This window comes from Puma concolor, chromosome E2 (assembly GCF_028749965.1).
Source record: "Puma concolor isolate L17-30 chromosome E2, mPumCon1.1.hap2, whole genome shotgun sequence".
In the NCBI taxonomy this organism is placed as follows: Eukaryota; Metazoa; Chordata; class Mammalia; order Carnivora; family Felidae; genus Puma; species Puma concolor.
This window is the reverse complement of record NC_141681.1, coordinates 5,396,405-5,412,287: the sequence shown is the minus strand read 5'-3', so window position 1 is coordinate 5,412,287 and position 15,883 is coordinate 5,396,405. Positions and strand designations below refer to the sequence as shown.

Below are 15,883 nucleotides of genomic sequence, written 5' to 3'. Positions count from 1 at the left end.
TTCCAGAGCTGCCTGCCTGAGACCCCAACCCCGCACCCCCGCGTTTCACACCTTCTCGCATTATTTAGCCTCCTCTTGCGCAACTTTTCAAACCAAATACACAGAAGCGGACAGGATAGCCTAATGAGCCCACGTGCCTGTCACCCGGCTCCTGCCACACCCAGTGGTGGTTTTTTCTTGTCAAGGCTCTTGTCATGACTCCTCTCCGGCACTTCGTCAGATGGGCCGGCTGGCCGGCCAGGCGGATGTGGGTGGTGCAGTGCTCTGAGTGTTGTACCCCCCCAAATTCCTATCTTGAACCCTCCCCGCCAAAGGTGATGGTGTTAGGAGGTGGGGATCAGTGCCCTTCACAAGAAGCCCCACGGAGCCCCCGGCCCCTTCTACCATGTGAGGTCAGAAGACGGCCCTCCCGCAGCCGTGCTAGCACCCTGACCTTGGATCTCCAGCCTCCACTCGGTCGGTGATATTTTGTCACAGCAGCCCAGGCGGCCTGCGATGGATGGACGCGGGTGGGTGGGTGTCCTGTCTCCGGGCGTCAGTCCAAGTCACCGAAGGGAGGGAGCCGGGCCGCCTCGTGGTGCCGCGCTGGGCCGACGCTCGCCTCACACCTTGTGTGCTACCTTCTGTTCAACCCCGCGGCCCCCAGGAGGGCAGAGGCGGCTCAAACGGGCCCGGCTCACCGCTCCCTGTGAGGGACGACCAGACCGCCCAGGTGTACATATGTCATCCTTTGCAAAATAGCCCCGCAGCGGTGGGTTCGGAGGGCTGCAGCAGGTCACTGGATCCCCGCGTTGTGAATTTACGTCCCGCTGGTCACCGCCCACCACCCAGGTGACGTTGTTACGCGGGGGACGCGGTAGCCGCGGGTGTAGGTGCTGTCTCCCGGACCTGGGCTCCAGCGCGCTTGCTCTCAGGGAACCCTGGACAACCCCTCAGACCACAGTGTCTTCCCCTGCAAAGTGCCCACAGAGGGGACAGACTCACAGCAGGTGCTCAGTACGTGACTATCCTTGGGTTCCATAGCGCGCCAGGTTCAGGCCTGAAGCTGTGCTCCGCGCCCCCCAACGATAGAGCCTGCTCTCCCTCCGTGTCCCCCACCTTCCCCTTCAGACCCCCTCTGAGGAGAGGCTCTGCTCCCCTCCCCCTGAACCGCTGGTTGGAGCCCCTATACCTTCGTCTCGCTGCTTGGGGGTCTGTGCTTCAGACACCCCCACCCCCCCCCCCCGCTTCCCCCCTCCCCCCGTCTCTCTCCACAAGGGGTTTGCCACAGGCTCAGTCCTCAGGTCTGCTAGAGATAGGGTTAATTCTGATTCGGGGATGCTGACGGTCTTGGGACCGACCCGCTCACACTTGCTCGTGGCCCCATCCTGTTCTGAAAGGCAGTGCGCGGCCTCACGGCTGGGGCCTCCTGGCCTCACTTTCCTCGGTCTCCCCATCTGTACACGGGGGAGCCACAGCACACGGGTACGCCAGGGCTGCTGCGAAGCCCGGAGGAGGGGACCACCATCATGCTCACCTGGGTATAGGTTCCGGATCCTGTCATCCCCTTATCTGGAAATTAGAATGACGGTTTTCTGGCTTCTGTTGACCATTTCTAGGGGTGACCAAGTGGCGTAATTTGTTCCCCGGGGAAGAAGAGGCGGGAACTTCCAAGGCCGGGGAGTCACTGATGCCTGCTTGCTCTTTCTCCCTCTCTCCACCACCCCTCCCTCTCCCCTCTCCCCTTCCTCCTGCCCTCCCTCCCTCCCTCCCTCCCTCTGTCCTCTCTCAGGGCCGGACCTCCACTGCCCTCGGATCAAGAGCCACTAAGGGCTTGCACAGCTCTGCCCTCCCTTGGGCATCCGGGGGCATTACACCCCAGCAAGGGGGAGTGCTTTCTCCTTAGTCTGTATGTGGCTCGAAGGTCGGGGGGAGGGGGAGGAATCTCCTAACATTTTTGCAAGGATCAGCTCATTCTGGGCTTTGTTTGAAATGAAGCATTAGTCATATTTGAGATTTAAATGGAGGGAATGTCTCTCAGATTTTTAATTGGATTCTAAAGCCCTCATTGGAATATGAAGTCCATTTTGATCTGTTAGAACGGACAGCTGCCCCATGGCTTCCATTCACCACAGACAGTTTCCGCATTATTTGCAATTAGCAAAATTGACGGAGGGGATCCCAGGTCTCCCTCCTGCCTTTGTTTTTTGTTTCCAAATGCATTCGTGTGTCTCATGTCGTTAATTTCTGAGCATCCAGGAAAGAAGCAAGAAATAGCATTTATCTCCGCTCCGGGCCCCATGTTCTCCCGACCTCCCAACCGTGAAGCCTGAGGGAGTGTCTCTCATTTACAGACAAGGAAACTGAGGCTCCGGGAGGGCCGAGCAGCTGGTGAGGGAGGAGCGGGGAGGCCCAGGGCCTGGCCAGGGCCTGAGTCTGCCTCCCCACCGCACTGACCCACCTCCGGGGAACAGCTACAGAGAGGAGACACCCAGCCACCTGGCAGGAGTGACAGGGGACAGAGTCGGAAAGGCAGCCGGGCCGGTGAGGTGACAAGGACAAGGAATGTCAGGACACTGAGGTTCTGGCAAAGAGGGATGGGTCCCGGGCAGGACTCTCCCAAAGCGTAAATCATTTACATGATTTACATTGTTCGGTTTTGTGACCTATCTATCCCAGCTGCAAACCAGTGGGTAGGGCGGGTGCTGCCGTGGGCCGGCCGCCCATCCCGGGGGATCCCTAGGGGGCCGGACAAACCCGAAGCAGAGCTCCGGGCTGGGTTCCACCAACACAGTTGCTGAGCAAGAGAAGCCAGTCACTCAGGAGATGAGGGATGCGTTTCGGGTGCCAGCAGTGTGGGGTGGGGAGGTGGGAGGCTCAAGCCTCAACCACCCAGCTCTCCCCCCCGCGAGATGGACACAGAGTTTTACGGGAAGAGGTGTGGGGATGGGTACGTGCGAAACAGGCAGGGAGCGTGACATGGGCGGGGCGGTGTCTGCTCAGCGCTCCAAAGGGGGCGTGTGGCGTGGGATCGTCCAGGCATTCTGCCTCTGTCAGGGCTTTTCGGGCCTGGTGATTGGAATGTTTCAGCCATTGCACAACACTGTCAGTGCCCCCAAGAAAGCGCGATAGGAAATGGCGGTGGGTTCAGAGGTCTTGTCTCTTTCTGGTTTTGGCTGTTGGCGTCTCCAGTGGAACTAGAGGGCTCGCCGATGTTTACCTGCATGGCAGGGACGGATGCCCAGCGACAGCTAGTTCTGGGCGGAAGGAACCGGGGCTCAGGAGCCGCAAACAGAGGTGGGGCCGCCCGCACACAGCGGGGTATGTGGACCAGCCAACCCCGGGAGAGGCCTGCCTCCCACCCGGGGCCCCGCCTCCCCTCCTCCTCCGGCTCTGGCCGGGCCCGCTGGGCCTCTGCCACAGACACCGCGTCCCTGGGTCACTCTGGTCACCCCGACTCCACCCTGGCCAGGGCAGGACGGTGGTGGCCCTGCTTGGAGACAGGAAACAGGTCCTCTGGGACGTCCGGCCGGAGGCTGGCCCTCTCTGTGGTGCCATCCGGCCACTGCCCTTACTAGCAGTGAGCCGCCAAAAGGCCAGAGGAGTTCCTAGCAGGATGAGGGAGGGGGGAGCCTAGCCCGAGGCGGGGACAGAGGCCGAAAGCCCCACGTCTTCCTGTGGTGCCTGGCGCATGGAAGGGCCCAGTATGTACTCCCCATCCACTGGAGAAGCGCACTTCTCACTGCGGCTTGCCGGACGGCACATCCCGCCTGCGTGGTTCAGCCCTGCCTGGTAACCGGCAGGGGTGGAGGGCGACCCGGGGGCCACCTTAAGAGGGGTCAGACTGCCCCGAGGGGGGACTGGCCACGCCCTCCAGGAGGCCGAGTCCAGCAGGTGCCCTGTGGGCAGCAGTCCCGACTGCGGGGTTCCCCAGACACTGTCCGGGCCCTGAAGGACACGTGCTCTCCTGGCCGGCCTGCTGCCTCCCCAGCCCTACAGATCACTCAAGGCCTGGTCCCAGGAGCCCCTTCCTTCCCTTGGAGGGTCTCCTCTCCACCCACGTCTTCATGAGGACAGCACGGACCCTCATCCCCCTGGCCTGGAGCAGTCTCTGAGGCGCTGTGGTCCTGGAACAGCTGCCAAGATGGCGTCCCCTCCCCTCCCTCTCAGAAGTGGCCCAGTTTGGACAGTCACCTCTGTGGCCGCCCACCGACGACGTGTGTGTGTGTGTGTGTGTGTGTGTGTGTGTGTGTGGACAGCGCAGTGCTCGTGTGTGTGTGTGTGTGTGTGTGTGTGTGTGTGTGTGGACAGCGCAGTGCTCCGGACACGAGCGTGTGCCTCGACGTCCCGCGTGTCCCTGCCATCCTGCGGACTCCGCGTGGTCACGGCCGCGTGCAGACCCTCCACAACCAGCTCTTCACCCCTTTCCGGTGAGGCCATCCCCAGCCATCCAGCCTGTCACCCTGCCCAGAGCGTGCTGTCCCCATGCTCCTCCCCCACGTCCCACCTGCACCCCGGGATCCAGCCCGGGCTGCATCCTGTCTCTGTCATCTCCTGCAAGAAATAACCTCCCCCCTGGCCTGTGTCTATGCAGGACCCTTCCAGATCTGTTTCCACCTCAGCACACAGTTGCCATTTGAAATGCAAATCAGACCTATCCTCCCCGCTCCTCCCCTCCTCCCCCTCCTCTCTCCCCCCTCCTCCCTCATCCTCACTCCTTCCTTCTACCCGCTTCTCTCCTTATTTCTCTCTCTCTCTGTCTCTCTCTCTCTCTCTCTCTCTCTCTCTCTCACACACACACACACACACACACACACACACACACACACACAGCCTTCCCAGAACTGTCCTGGGCACTTCTGTCTGCGGCCTTCTCTCAGCACCTGGAACTCTCCGTGCTCCTCCCGGAACTCTCCGTGCTCCTCCCGGAACTCCCCGTGCTCCTCCCTGTGCCCAGAGCATGAAGCTCCCTCAGCCTAAAAGGCTCTCCATGCCACCTCCAGGGGAGGGACTTCCATCTTCTGCATTCTGTCCAATGCTCCTCCCTCAGGAAGTGCCCCTGACCCCCCAACAGGCTGTCCTCACATCGGGGACCTGTCCCTCCTTATAGCCTTCTCAGCGAGGCATGTTTGTGTGTGTGTGTGTGTGTGTGTGTGTGTGTGTGTGTGTGTGTGTCTGTGTGTGTGTGTCCTCCCCTAGATAGAGGCTCCCTGAGGGCCGGGGTCCTGCTCGGTTCTTCCACCAGCACAGGCTGGGCTGCAGGTCACACGGGGGTCCCAGGGCCACCTCCCATCGAGACACCTAGAGAGGGACGCCTGGCCTTGACCGCACTCGTCGCCTTGCTGTGCTCCTGGGCCGAATCCTCTCATCCCCGTAGAGGCAGGGTCTTTCTGGCCTGGCTTGGCCCTCGGCCCTGGCCCTCACAGTGTCCTGAGCATGTGTCTTGCCCTGGGGCACAGTGTGGGACCAGGGCACAGCCCTCCTTCCCCCTGGAACCCACGGGAGCCCCCTTCCTCCAAATTCAGTTCCTGCCCAGGAACCATGACCCCGGCTGCCCTGGGGGAGTGCGCTTCCCTGCAGGCGTAATCAGGGCCGTGGCTTGCAAGTTGTGGAGACCTCTGTCCCCGTTTCACAGTACAAGACACTGAGGCCAGAGGGCTGAGGGGCCTGCTCGTCCAGCGACCCTGCCACCTCTCTTCAAACACAGGGAAATTCAAAAGACAGCTCTTTCGTAGTCCCACCGCCCCCAAGCCGGACCATGTCCCCGGATCCCGTCACCTGGCTGTGAAGGCAGGGTTGCACCTGCGCGCTGATGTCACAGTGGCCCCTCCTGGGGTTGCGTGGGAGGCTGGACCAGAGAAGCGGGTTGGAGCCCAGCCCAGTGCCTGCCGCACAGCAGGCTCTTGAGATGTGGTGGCTCCTTGGGTGGTGACAGGCCATGGCTGGAGAGGCAAGGAGTGGTGAGTCCCAGTTCTGCCTCGGGCCGCTGTCCCTCGGGGTCAGAGACCGTCCAGTGCTAAAAATACGGCGCCTGGAACCACTGGGTCTGAATCAGCCGATCAAGGGCGCCGCCCGCCCTGCTTGCCACTAGGTGGCGGTGTTGCCCCTTCCTTTCCGGGACTTCGGCGCTGGATCTCCCTTCTCCCCTGGTAACCACCTGCCCGGGTGTTACACCCGCACCCAGAGCTCTCACGGGGCCTGCGGGGCCTGCGTAACAGCACTCAGGGCCCCTGCGTGATCCGGGGCTTCCCAAGCCTGCTGCTCCCGGCTTCCCCAAGGCACCCCCACCGCGAGCTCTCTGGGCCCCTAGGCGGAACCAGAGGTCATTTACGGGGTAGGAGGAATGGGGCCATTTGTCCCAGAGGACCTCCTCTCCAGTCCTTCAGGACCGAGGACATGACTTCTTGGTTCAGGCATGGAGCCCAGATCACAAATCCTGCTAAGTTTAGGAGCCGTGGCCCCAAACTGCAGTCATTTGGTGGCCATCGTGACTTTTTATATCCTTGCCATGAGTAAAAAGTCAGTGTTTCCTGTCACCAAGTAGGAGTTGAGAGCCCAAATAATGGTAAAAACCAAACGTATTCTTAAGTTCTGGTCAGATATGGCTGCCTTCCCTCTCCCTCTCCCCTCTCAAGGAAGAGACGAGTAAGCGTCAGGAAGGATTACAGGGAGACTAGGCACCGAGCAGACTTACAGGTGTTCCCCCCGAGGACTCATGAAATCCCCAGAAGACTTTTGAAAGAGCAAGGATCGGGAAAGGCCTCCATGAGATCACTGCTCTGTCCTCAAGAGCCCGCAGAATGGCGCCCGTCTCACACTTCGGGAAACGTTTCCAGAGATTGTGTCTCCAGACACACAAAGTGAACTTTTCCTTCGGGCTCATCGAAGGCAGGTTCTCCAGGCATGTGAAGTACAGGGACCAGAGGGACAGCCACAGGCAGGGAGAACTCAGAACCAGGTGTCCTGGCCTGGGGACCCGCCCTCCGTGGCCAGGAAGTGGGCAGTTCCCCCGTGTGACCCGGTGGCCATTGGCGCAGTGACGTCGGGAGACTGTCCAGGCTCTCTGCGCCTTCCGGAGCGCCACAGCTGCTTGATTAAACTTTTCCTAAAAACCAAATGTCTAGCTTCTTGACTGCCGCAAAACCAGCCTATTCAGCGATGTGATGTATCCGATCTTGGCACGTTGGAGCCACCAACCTGTCCGCTTGTGGTACACGGTGCTTCGGGCTTTGCTAAGCCCTCTGTGCCCGCGCTTTCCCCAAGTCCTCTGAGTTGAAGCGCGCCCTGATGAAAGGCCTAAAACCAGTCATTTGCAGCTTCTTATCTGCGTGGCTCAGCTCTCTCTCGGTCGCGGCCACAGCAACAGGCCGGCTTGTGGAAGCAGGCACCGGCCGCGCCAAGCCCCTCGTTCCCAATTTTTGTGATTCTCAAATCAGCCTTGGCTAAAAATGAAGATTTTAACCCAAGACCTCGGGATCACGAAGCCAGCGCCCTCCAGTGGAGCAGCCGGTGGCCAAACTCCTGAAAAGGAGCGAGAGATACTGCAAACAGCAGTAGCCGTCGGCCCCAGCCCGGGGGGCCTGTGCGGCCCACGCTTTGGAGGGCCTCACGCCTCGCAAACACACGCGAGAGAGCCGTCAGCCACCACGTGGCACCCCCGTCGCTCCAAACTGAGCCCCACCCCTGAACTCACACCAGCCGAGACTAGACAAACGGTCCATGTCTCTTGCTTTATGTCCTTGAATCAAAAAGCCACGGGGCCCCCAGCCCGTGAGGGCTGGTCGGCTGTGTCACCCCACCCGACACAGGCACTGCTGGACGGGAGAGGGAAGCTTGGGTATCTGCCGGGATCGGGTGAGCGGGAAGACACATCCTGGCCGTCATCAAGCTTTTACTTCCCGCTGGTGGGAGCCCCGGAGGTCCTTGGGGGGCCGAGTGTAGCTTCCCGTGGTGCTGGTCTGTTTATGAGCCACATACCGCACCCCCCATCTGGACATGGTGCATGGGACCCCCCAGACGTGACTGTGTCCAGGCATCGTTGTTACATCCGTGACCTCCACACATGCAAACCATGCTTTCCACAGGTGCCTTCTTCCGTTTTGTCACTGCCACGGGCCACTCGTGACCACAAAGCCCGGGTCATACTTTGTTTGAACCCAGGTATGGGTGCCAGTCCTGGCGTCATCCTTTCTGAGCTGTGCGGCCGTTCCTGAATTTACACTAAGTGCATGCATTCGTTGTAATTTCTAAAACAGGGCGCCTGGCTGGCTCTGTCGGTTAAGCGTGCGGCTTTGGCTCAGGTCGTGATCTCGAGGTCTGTGAGTTCAAGCCCCGTGTCAGGCTCTGTGCTGACAGCTCAGAGCCTGGAGCCTGCTTCGGTTTCTGTATCTCCCTCTCTCTCTCTCTGCCTCTCCCCCACTCATTCTCTCTCTCTCTCTCTCTCTCTCTCTCTCTGTCAAAAATAAATAAACTTTAAAATTTTTTAATTTCTAAAACAGGTGTAAAGGAGTAAAATCTTTTATTTGGGAATTTTTCTTACTGGCGTTCCAAATGAGAATTTTCGTGTGTATTAAAAGCCTCTGTGACTGCAGGGGGAAAACGTTAGGAAACGTTGGACGAGACAATTCACGGGCTCTCTCGAGTGGCAGTGACAAGCCCAGACTCTGGGCGGCCTCCTCCGTCTGCCCCGTCCACCCTCTCTGCTGCCCGTGGGCTGGCTCCTTCTGGATCCTGCTGGCCCCAATGCCTCCTTTTCACACGAGCTGTGGTCTTGCTTCTCCGTTTGCAGCTCCTTCCAGAAAGCTCCAGAAAACAGAACACCTGCTCCATCCGGGGCCCAGAGGGCCACCTGTTAGAGATACCCAGGATGCCCGCACGGGCTGGTGTCCTGGGTCTGCTCCCGCACCGCACATGGGGAGACCGAGTCTTCCAGAGGTTCAGACCTTGGCTCCAGGCCATGCGGAACAGGTGCACAGGTCATGTTGCTGGGCTGACCGCGGCGGTGCCTGCCACCCCGGACCCGGGCTCTGAAGCCTGCAGCTGCCGGGCCTCTCGCCTGGGGCTCACCTTGGCAAGATGTGCCCATTCTCATGGTGTCCCCACGGAGGCTGCGGACACTCTGGTGGAGTTGCTACAGAGAGGGGAGCTGGGCCGGGCCAGGTCCCTGGGAGAGCACCCCTCTGAGGCTTCCCCCGACTCACCCCCCGGGACCAGCCCAGAGCAGGACTTTGTGATGCAACAAACAGGCCAGCCTGGCCTCTTGTCCCTCACTCTCCTGTGGCTCCATCCAAGCCAGGGTTGGGGCGGGGGGAGCCCGGAGGAAAACCATCTCCCCTGTGCCCGCTCCTCCCCGACAGCACTGGTCACCTGTCACCCTGCAGCACCCAGCCTGTTTGCCACCAAGTAAGGAGGGGGCCAGCGGCGGGGATGGGCAGGGACTTCTCCAGGGCTGCCGTGGGGTCTGGGGTGGAGCCTGGCCCGGCCAGAGAGGAGGAGCGGGCTCCAGACAGGGGGTAGCTAGGCCCCCTTGACCTCCAGTCCTGGAGAAAGTACGTGGGCTGTAGGGTCAGCCTGGGCGAACCCCAGCACCTGCTTTCGTGTGGTCTCGGGAGAGCGCGCGACCCCCGCGCCTCGGTTTCCCCGGCAGTAAAATGGGCTCACTCGGCTCCGTCCCACACGGAGCCGCGGGGGGTGTGTGGAGCTCCTCCGTGGGAGGCCCCGGCGCATCGACCTCTGCGGTCCGGCCCCGTCACGGCTGGGCACCGGGGCTCTCCTCGGGGCGCCGACCCCTCCTGGCTCCCAGTACCACGCCCTCAACCAGAGGCCCTCAGCAGCCCCCCTCCACCTGCCATGCCGGGGCCAGGGAGAGAAGGCCACGGGGGTAGGTCACCCCTTGCCGCCCATGAGCATCAGCTTTGAAAACGCGGAGCCCCGGCTCCCCTCGCCGAGACCCACACCAGAGTCCCACGCTGGGCTGTGCGGCATCCAGGCCTCAGTTAGCCCTCGTCTGTGCTGGTCGCTCCAGCCCTGCTCTACCCCAGCTCTTGGCCTCCGCTCCCCTGAGCCCCGGGCCCCCAGCCGCTGCTCCCTCGTCTGTAAAGTCCTGATTGCAACTCCCCGGTGAGGAAGCCGGGGAACCTTGTGATGTGATACAGGTGAAGTGCGGAGTGGGGTGAGTGGTCTATAAGCGGTGCCCCCCTTCCCATCCCAGGCCTTGGGTGTTCTCCCACCCACCCTTCTGGGGAGCAGCGTGCCTCCGTGTTCACGCGCGCTGGGGTCCCTCGCCCGTGGCTGGGAGAATGTGGCTCCTATGAGATCTGTGTTCCCATTTTAGACGGCCTCCAAGGCTGACGGCAGAGCTCTGGGGGCTTCGAGGCTGCGGCCGTGGGCCATGCTACACGTGCTCCCTTGGTCCCTGGCCTCTGGCAACTCCATCTGGGGTGGACGGGAAGCTGAGCATGTGCTCCCAGAGGGCCCAGGCGCTGACTGCCACCACCCCCAGAGCCACTTTCCCTGCCCGCCCCCCACCCCGCGCTCTGGACTGGGAGCAGGTGTGTAGCCGGCGGGGAACCTGACGCTTGGGAGGAGAAAGGTGGTCCTGGACCCAATCGTCTTTCGGTCTGACGTTAATGCTCCCGTGGTCCCTGCTGTGCGACGTCCACGGCCGTGGTGGTACAGAGCCGCAAGCAGGGGGCTTATAGCGACAAACCTGTCCTCTCCCCGTTCCGGAGGTGTGAGCAGGACCAAGCTCTCCAGAGGGTCTGGGGGAGGATCCTCCTGCCGGTCCCAGCCTTGGGGGCTGCAGGCTTCCCCGTATCTGTCAAATCCGCTTGTCTCTCATAGGGACACTTGGCGTTGGGTTTAGGGCCCGTGCCAAATCGGTCGTGATCTAAACCCAAGATCCTTAATTGGTTATATCTGCAGAGATCCTTTTCCCAAATACGGTCACACGCCCAGGTTCCTGGGGTTAGGACGTGAGTGTATCTTTTGGGGAGCCACCCTTCAGCCCCCTGCTCCTGTCTCCGTCTGAACCCCACCTCGGAGAAGCTGCGGGGCCTTGTATTGTCACTGCTCACGTGGATAAGCTTGCCCTCTCGACCTCAGGCCGGGTGCTCCCTGAGCACTTGCCAGTAGATGGGGGAGGAAGGATGGCACAGAGACACCCAGGCATCTGCCGCAGAAAGTCCAGTCCCGTGGAGCACACCCAGGCCGACCCCTCGGTCACAGCTGAGAAACCCCAGGCCCAGGCTTTGCTTTCACGCTGCCCTGCTCTTGGACATCGCCCTTCCTGCCGACACTACCAAGGACGTGCTCTGACGTCACTGCAGCCTCTAGTCTGGCCCCTTCAAGCCTCCTCCGTCCTGAAATCCCCACAGGGGCCTGTCCCTGCCCTGGGAGCCCCCTGCCTCCCCCCTCCCCCCGCCCCCAGACTCCCCTATCTGCTCAGTGCAACCTGAGCCCCTCCGGGTTCTGCCTGCACGGCCCGCCCCTGCAGGCAGTCTCCCTCTGGCCCAGCTTCCTCTCTGGCTGATGCCTTCGGCCTCGCCTTCTACGCTACCCTGCCGAAAGACCCTGCCTGCTCAGGATTCGAGGTCCCTGTGCCCACCCCCCTCCCGCGTCCTCTGCTTTAGTTTGCCTTTTGCTGGCTCGCCGTCCCCTCTGATCTCCGAGCCTGGCCGGGAACCGGCAGCATGATCACGTTGCCCATGCTCTTGGCCCTGGCCCACACACAGCACCAGCCTCACGCTGGCTGAATGAATGGAATGTGCCCTACCCCAGCTCTGTGACCAGAAAGCAGCCAGCTCCAGCCTCCTGGCTCCAATGCTAATGTCCTCCTTGGCCCCCACCGGGAAGGGAAGGGGCGGTCGGGGGGAGCTCTCCGGGAGCCAGGGGCTTGAAAGCGCCTGGTAGGACCTGACCCCTCTGATGCTGTGTCTCCAGGGACAGAAAGGTCAGCCCCGGAGGAAGGAGCCCAGGGGAGTGCCGTCCTGGTGGTCTCTTGCTTAAGGAGCGCCCAGGGGCCCAGTTTATGTCACGGTGCTTACTGAGCCCCTGCTGTGTGCCAGGCCCTGGACTAGGCTCAAGATCCGCCAGGAACGGGACAAAACACCCGCCCTCTGGGAGCTTGCATCCCGGGGTGGGGATCCAGACAAACAAACGAACAAGTAGGTCAGCGTGTGGGACATATAGTGGCAGGGCGGGTGGGGAGGGCCAGGTGGAACCAGCTGGATAAGGAGGGTGGGAGTTTCTCTCTTACACAGGCCGTTCTGGTCTCACTGAGAAGACACTTGAGCAGAGACCTGAATGAACTGAGGGAGCGAGTCACATGGACGTCTGAGGGAAGGGCATCCTAGGCCCAGGGAATAGCAAATGCGGAGACCCTGCGGAGGGAGTGTGCCAGAGGCAACAAGGAGCCCGGAAGGGCAGAGAGGCGGGCGGGCGGGTCAGACAGGACTGGTGCAGAGCCCTGGTGGGAGGAAGTCACCCGAGGCTAGGGACAGCGTCTGGCTGTGTGTGGAGCGGTTATCACAGCAGCTGTGTGGACGATGGGCCGTGGTCAGAGCAGGACCGGTGTAAGGTGCCCCGTTCAGCGGGCAGGCTGTGCGGCAGCCCAGGGCGGAGACGTGGTGGCCACGGGGGAGCCGCGAGGCGGCCATACTCCAGATGTGTCTGCAGGGAGCGTTGATGGGGTTTGCCGATAGCTTGGGTGTGAACGAAAGAGGAGTCCGGGTTGACTCGGTGCAGCCAGAGGGGAGGGAGGGCGATTCCGGGGAGAGGTCCGGCCTCGGAGCCTCCCTGCCCCATCGGGCTGCACCCTCCCTCCGCCAGTCGCCGCCTGCCCCTCGCGGTCCCTGCCAGAGCCCGAGGACCACGCAGGAGGACGCTCCAGCTCCTTCCCACTGAGGCAGGAGGCAGCAGGCCTGCCGGGGCACGCACAGCCTGCCACGGTGGGCAGGCCCGCCAGATCCTCTTTCCAGGGATGCAGTCACAGCAGTAGAGACACAGAAGCTCCCAATTAGGGGCCTGGACAGGATCCAGAAGCCCTGGACCTCTGCCAGGGGCAGACTCTTCCAGATCGGGGTGTGTGTGCAGGGAGAGGTGGGAAGAAGCAGTCGGAATGGGGAAGACGCAGAACCCCGAGCCGGTTGACCTGGTTTCTGGGCCCAGCTCTGTCTCCTGGGCTCCTCCATTAAGGAGGAGGAGGGGGAGGAGGGGGAGTGGGGTGGCGAGGATTTCTGCAGAGCTTACCACAAGCCAGGCTCCGTTCTCCGTATTTGGTGCCGTTCCGGGTCCTGTGCGGTCGTCGCTATTGTTAAACCCACTTTGCCCGTGAGGAAACCGAGGCCCAGAGCCCTTAAGCCACTCGCCCCAGGTCACGCCGTTGGGAGGCAGCCCCTGAGGCGCGTTCCTCACCACACTGGCCCGTGTGGCCAGCCTCTGCCCGCCTGTCCAACATCCCCCGGGCCCCGCCCCCAGAGTCCAGTACCCCCGGTCCGGGGGCTGGCCTCACACACACACCAAACCAGCCAGCCCCAGGGCCTTTGCCCGTGCTGTTCTCTACCTACAGCGCTTTCCTCGTGGCTGGCTCTCTGCCCTTCTGGTCGCAGGGGAAATGTCACTTCTTCAGACACATTTCCTAACCACTCACCTCCCCCCACCAAACCCAGATCTCTTCTTGCTCCTGATACCCCATCCGTTCAGCCAAGCCGTCCCGGGCAGGGAATACAACAGTGAGCACAGACAGCAAGGCCGTCCGTGTGCCCTCACCCGGGGGACAGAGCCCCGCCACCAGCCTCCGCCCGCAGGGTCATCCTGACCCCTCACCTCTCTCCCACCTCTCAAGTATGCATGAACTCCTTGAGCTGTGCCTCAGGTTAGCCGGACCCCCACATGACCCTGGGGACTCACTGGTCAGGTTGAGAGAATCGGCCCCTGCCACCCTCTCAGCCTCTCCCCCCGCAACATCTGCACCCGTCTCAGGGATCTCTCCTGGGGCAGGTGCCTCGCAGGGCGGTAGAGACCAGAGTGGCTTCGAGGACAAGCCCTAACTCGAAAGAGCTAAGGGCAGATGTGGAGCCCTGCGCCTGTGTCCACGGCCCCATGGAGCACCTGTCACCTCTGTGTCTGTGACAGGAACTCTCCAGAAAGAGCAGGACTAGGGTGAGCCCCTTAAGACCCAGTCTTGAACCTTCTCACCATATGGATTCCTCTCTTCCAGACATTTTCCCATTGTCAGCTGCTTCTGGTAAGATGTGGGGCTCAGAACCAAATACCGTTGATCACGGCCCAATCAGGCAGGACCGTCCCTCTCCCCAGTTTCTATGGACGATGCCCCTGTTGATGTGACCCCAGATCGCAGCACAGAAGGACCGTCCTCTTGCTCCTGCCACGGACCCCAGCTCTGGAACACTTGTTTTCTCAACTCCGGCTGCACATGGGGAGCCCCGGGGCCAGTTTTTAAGCTCCCAGTACCCGGGCCACACCCCCTTATCAATCAACTCAGTCGGCATCTCTGGAGCCTCGGTGATTGCAGTGGGTGACCAGGTTGGGGGATGGAGGTGCTGGTGCCCCGGGCAGTGTACTTGACTCACTGAATCCCTGGTGTCCAGGCCTTTAGGTAGTTACTCAGGCAGACGTCTAACCTGTGGTTCCCGAAGAGCGCTCCAGGGAACACCAGTTGTGCAAAATGGTCCACCAAGAAAGGGTGTGTGGTCAGTGAGCGTAAGAAATGCTGCTGCTCTAAAGCCACCCCTTACGTAGGCCATCGGATGAGTCACAGGGGAAGGCAAACCCCCCCTGAAATCAGGCTTCCTGTAGACGGGGCGTACAAGCCCTCGGTGTGGCTGGGCACGCCCCCCCCACACCCCCAGTTCCCTGCGCTCTCTTTCTCAGGTGGGCACTGAGCTGAGCAGAGTGGGGATGAGGGGGGTGGGCACAAAAGCCTGGGACCAGGGAGAAGTCCCCACCGCAGGGTCCTTCCTGGGGCCACGGGTTCACTGCCCCCACGGAGTCACGCAGAGGTCCTGGAGGGGCGCCTCTGCCCTGGCCAGCTTGAGTTCTGGGGTCCCAGGCGGTGAGGGGGCGTCCGTGAAACTCCGCAAGCATTTCTTTGCTTCTGTTCAAGTTGGGTCTGTGTATTGACCAGGCATAGTGCGTGGGAACAGTACGATTCTCAGAAAGTGCAAACGGGCTTGGAGGGAACAGTCAGTCCACAGGTCCCCACCCGGGGGAGAGCCACTGCGTGGGCCTCCTGTGTCCTTCCCCTGCCCCCACTCTTCTCCCTCCCGCCTCCGCTCTGCCACCTCCTGAGGGCACCTTTCATGTCGTTCCATAAAGAGCGGCTGCAAAATACTCCATTGGAAGAATGTGCCAGAACCTATTTAACGAGTCTCTTAATGATCGGCACTTGGGCTGCGTCCTGTTTTCAGCCCTTCTCAACAAAGCTGTAATGCATGACTTCGGACACACATCATTTTGGATGGGTACAAGTCTGCCCCTAAGACAAATACCTCACAAGGGATCGGCGGGTCCACGGCCATGTGCATGGTTGTCGTGACAGACGTGGCCACATTGCCTCCCAAGGGGGCGTTCCAGCTGCTACACCCACCCGCGGTGCCTGGGGGATACGGCCACTTTTATAGAGTGCCCTTCTGTCCGAGGAGAGCCCGCCGTGCACCCGGGGTTTCTGGTTTCTCGGCTCGGGATCGTTTCTTCCGGTGACCTTTTATGCAGAAGGTTGATAAGTAAAAGAGAGGGAGGTAGGCTGGGGTTCGAGCAGGGGTGGGCACCTGCTCTGTTGTCTCCCACCCCCAGGACGCCCTTTAGGGGAGGCAGGAAGGGAGTAAGAGGCATCAGGGTGCCGTGGGGATATGGCAAAGCAGGAAGCCAGTTCTGTCCCCGGGGG

The 15,883-nt window shown here is 61.4% G+C and overlaps 1 protein-coding gene across 2 annotated transcripts in view; it reads left to right on the top strand.

Moving 5' to 3' along the window:
* Positions 1 to 9,246: 9,246 nt before the first annotated feature.
* The window catches only part of OSGIN1 (oxidative stress induced growth inhibitor 1), a 32,389-nt gene continuing 25,752 nt past the window's right edge, over positions 9,247 to 15,883 (top strand). Inside the window, exon 1 of one of the 2 annotated variants that reach the window (XM_086688813.1) lies at positions 9,247 to 9,381. The gene's annotated coding sequence lies outside the window, so the exon portion shown is untranslated. The remainder of the gene's footprint in view (positions 9,382 to 15,883) is intronic. The other variant, XM_086688811.1, reaches the window with a different exon arrangement.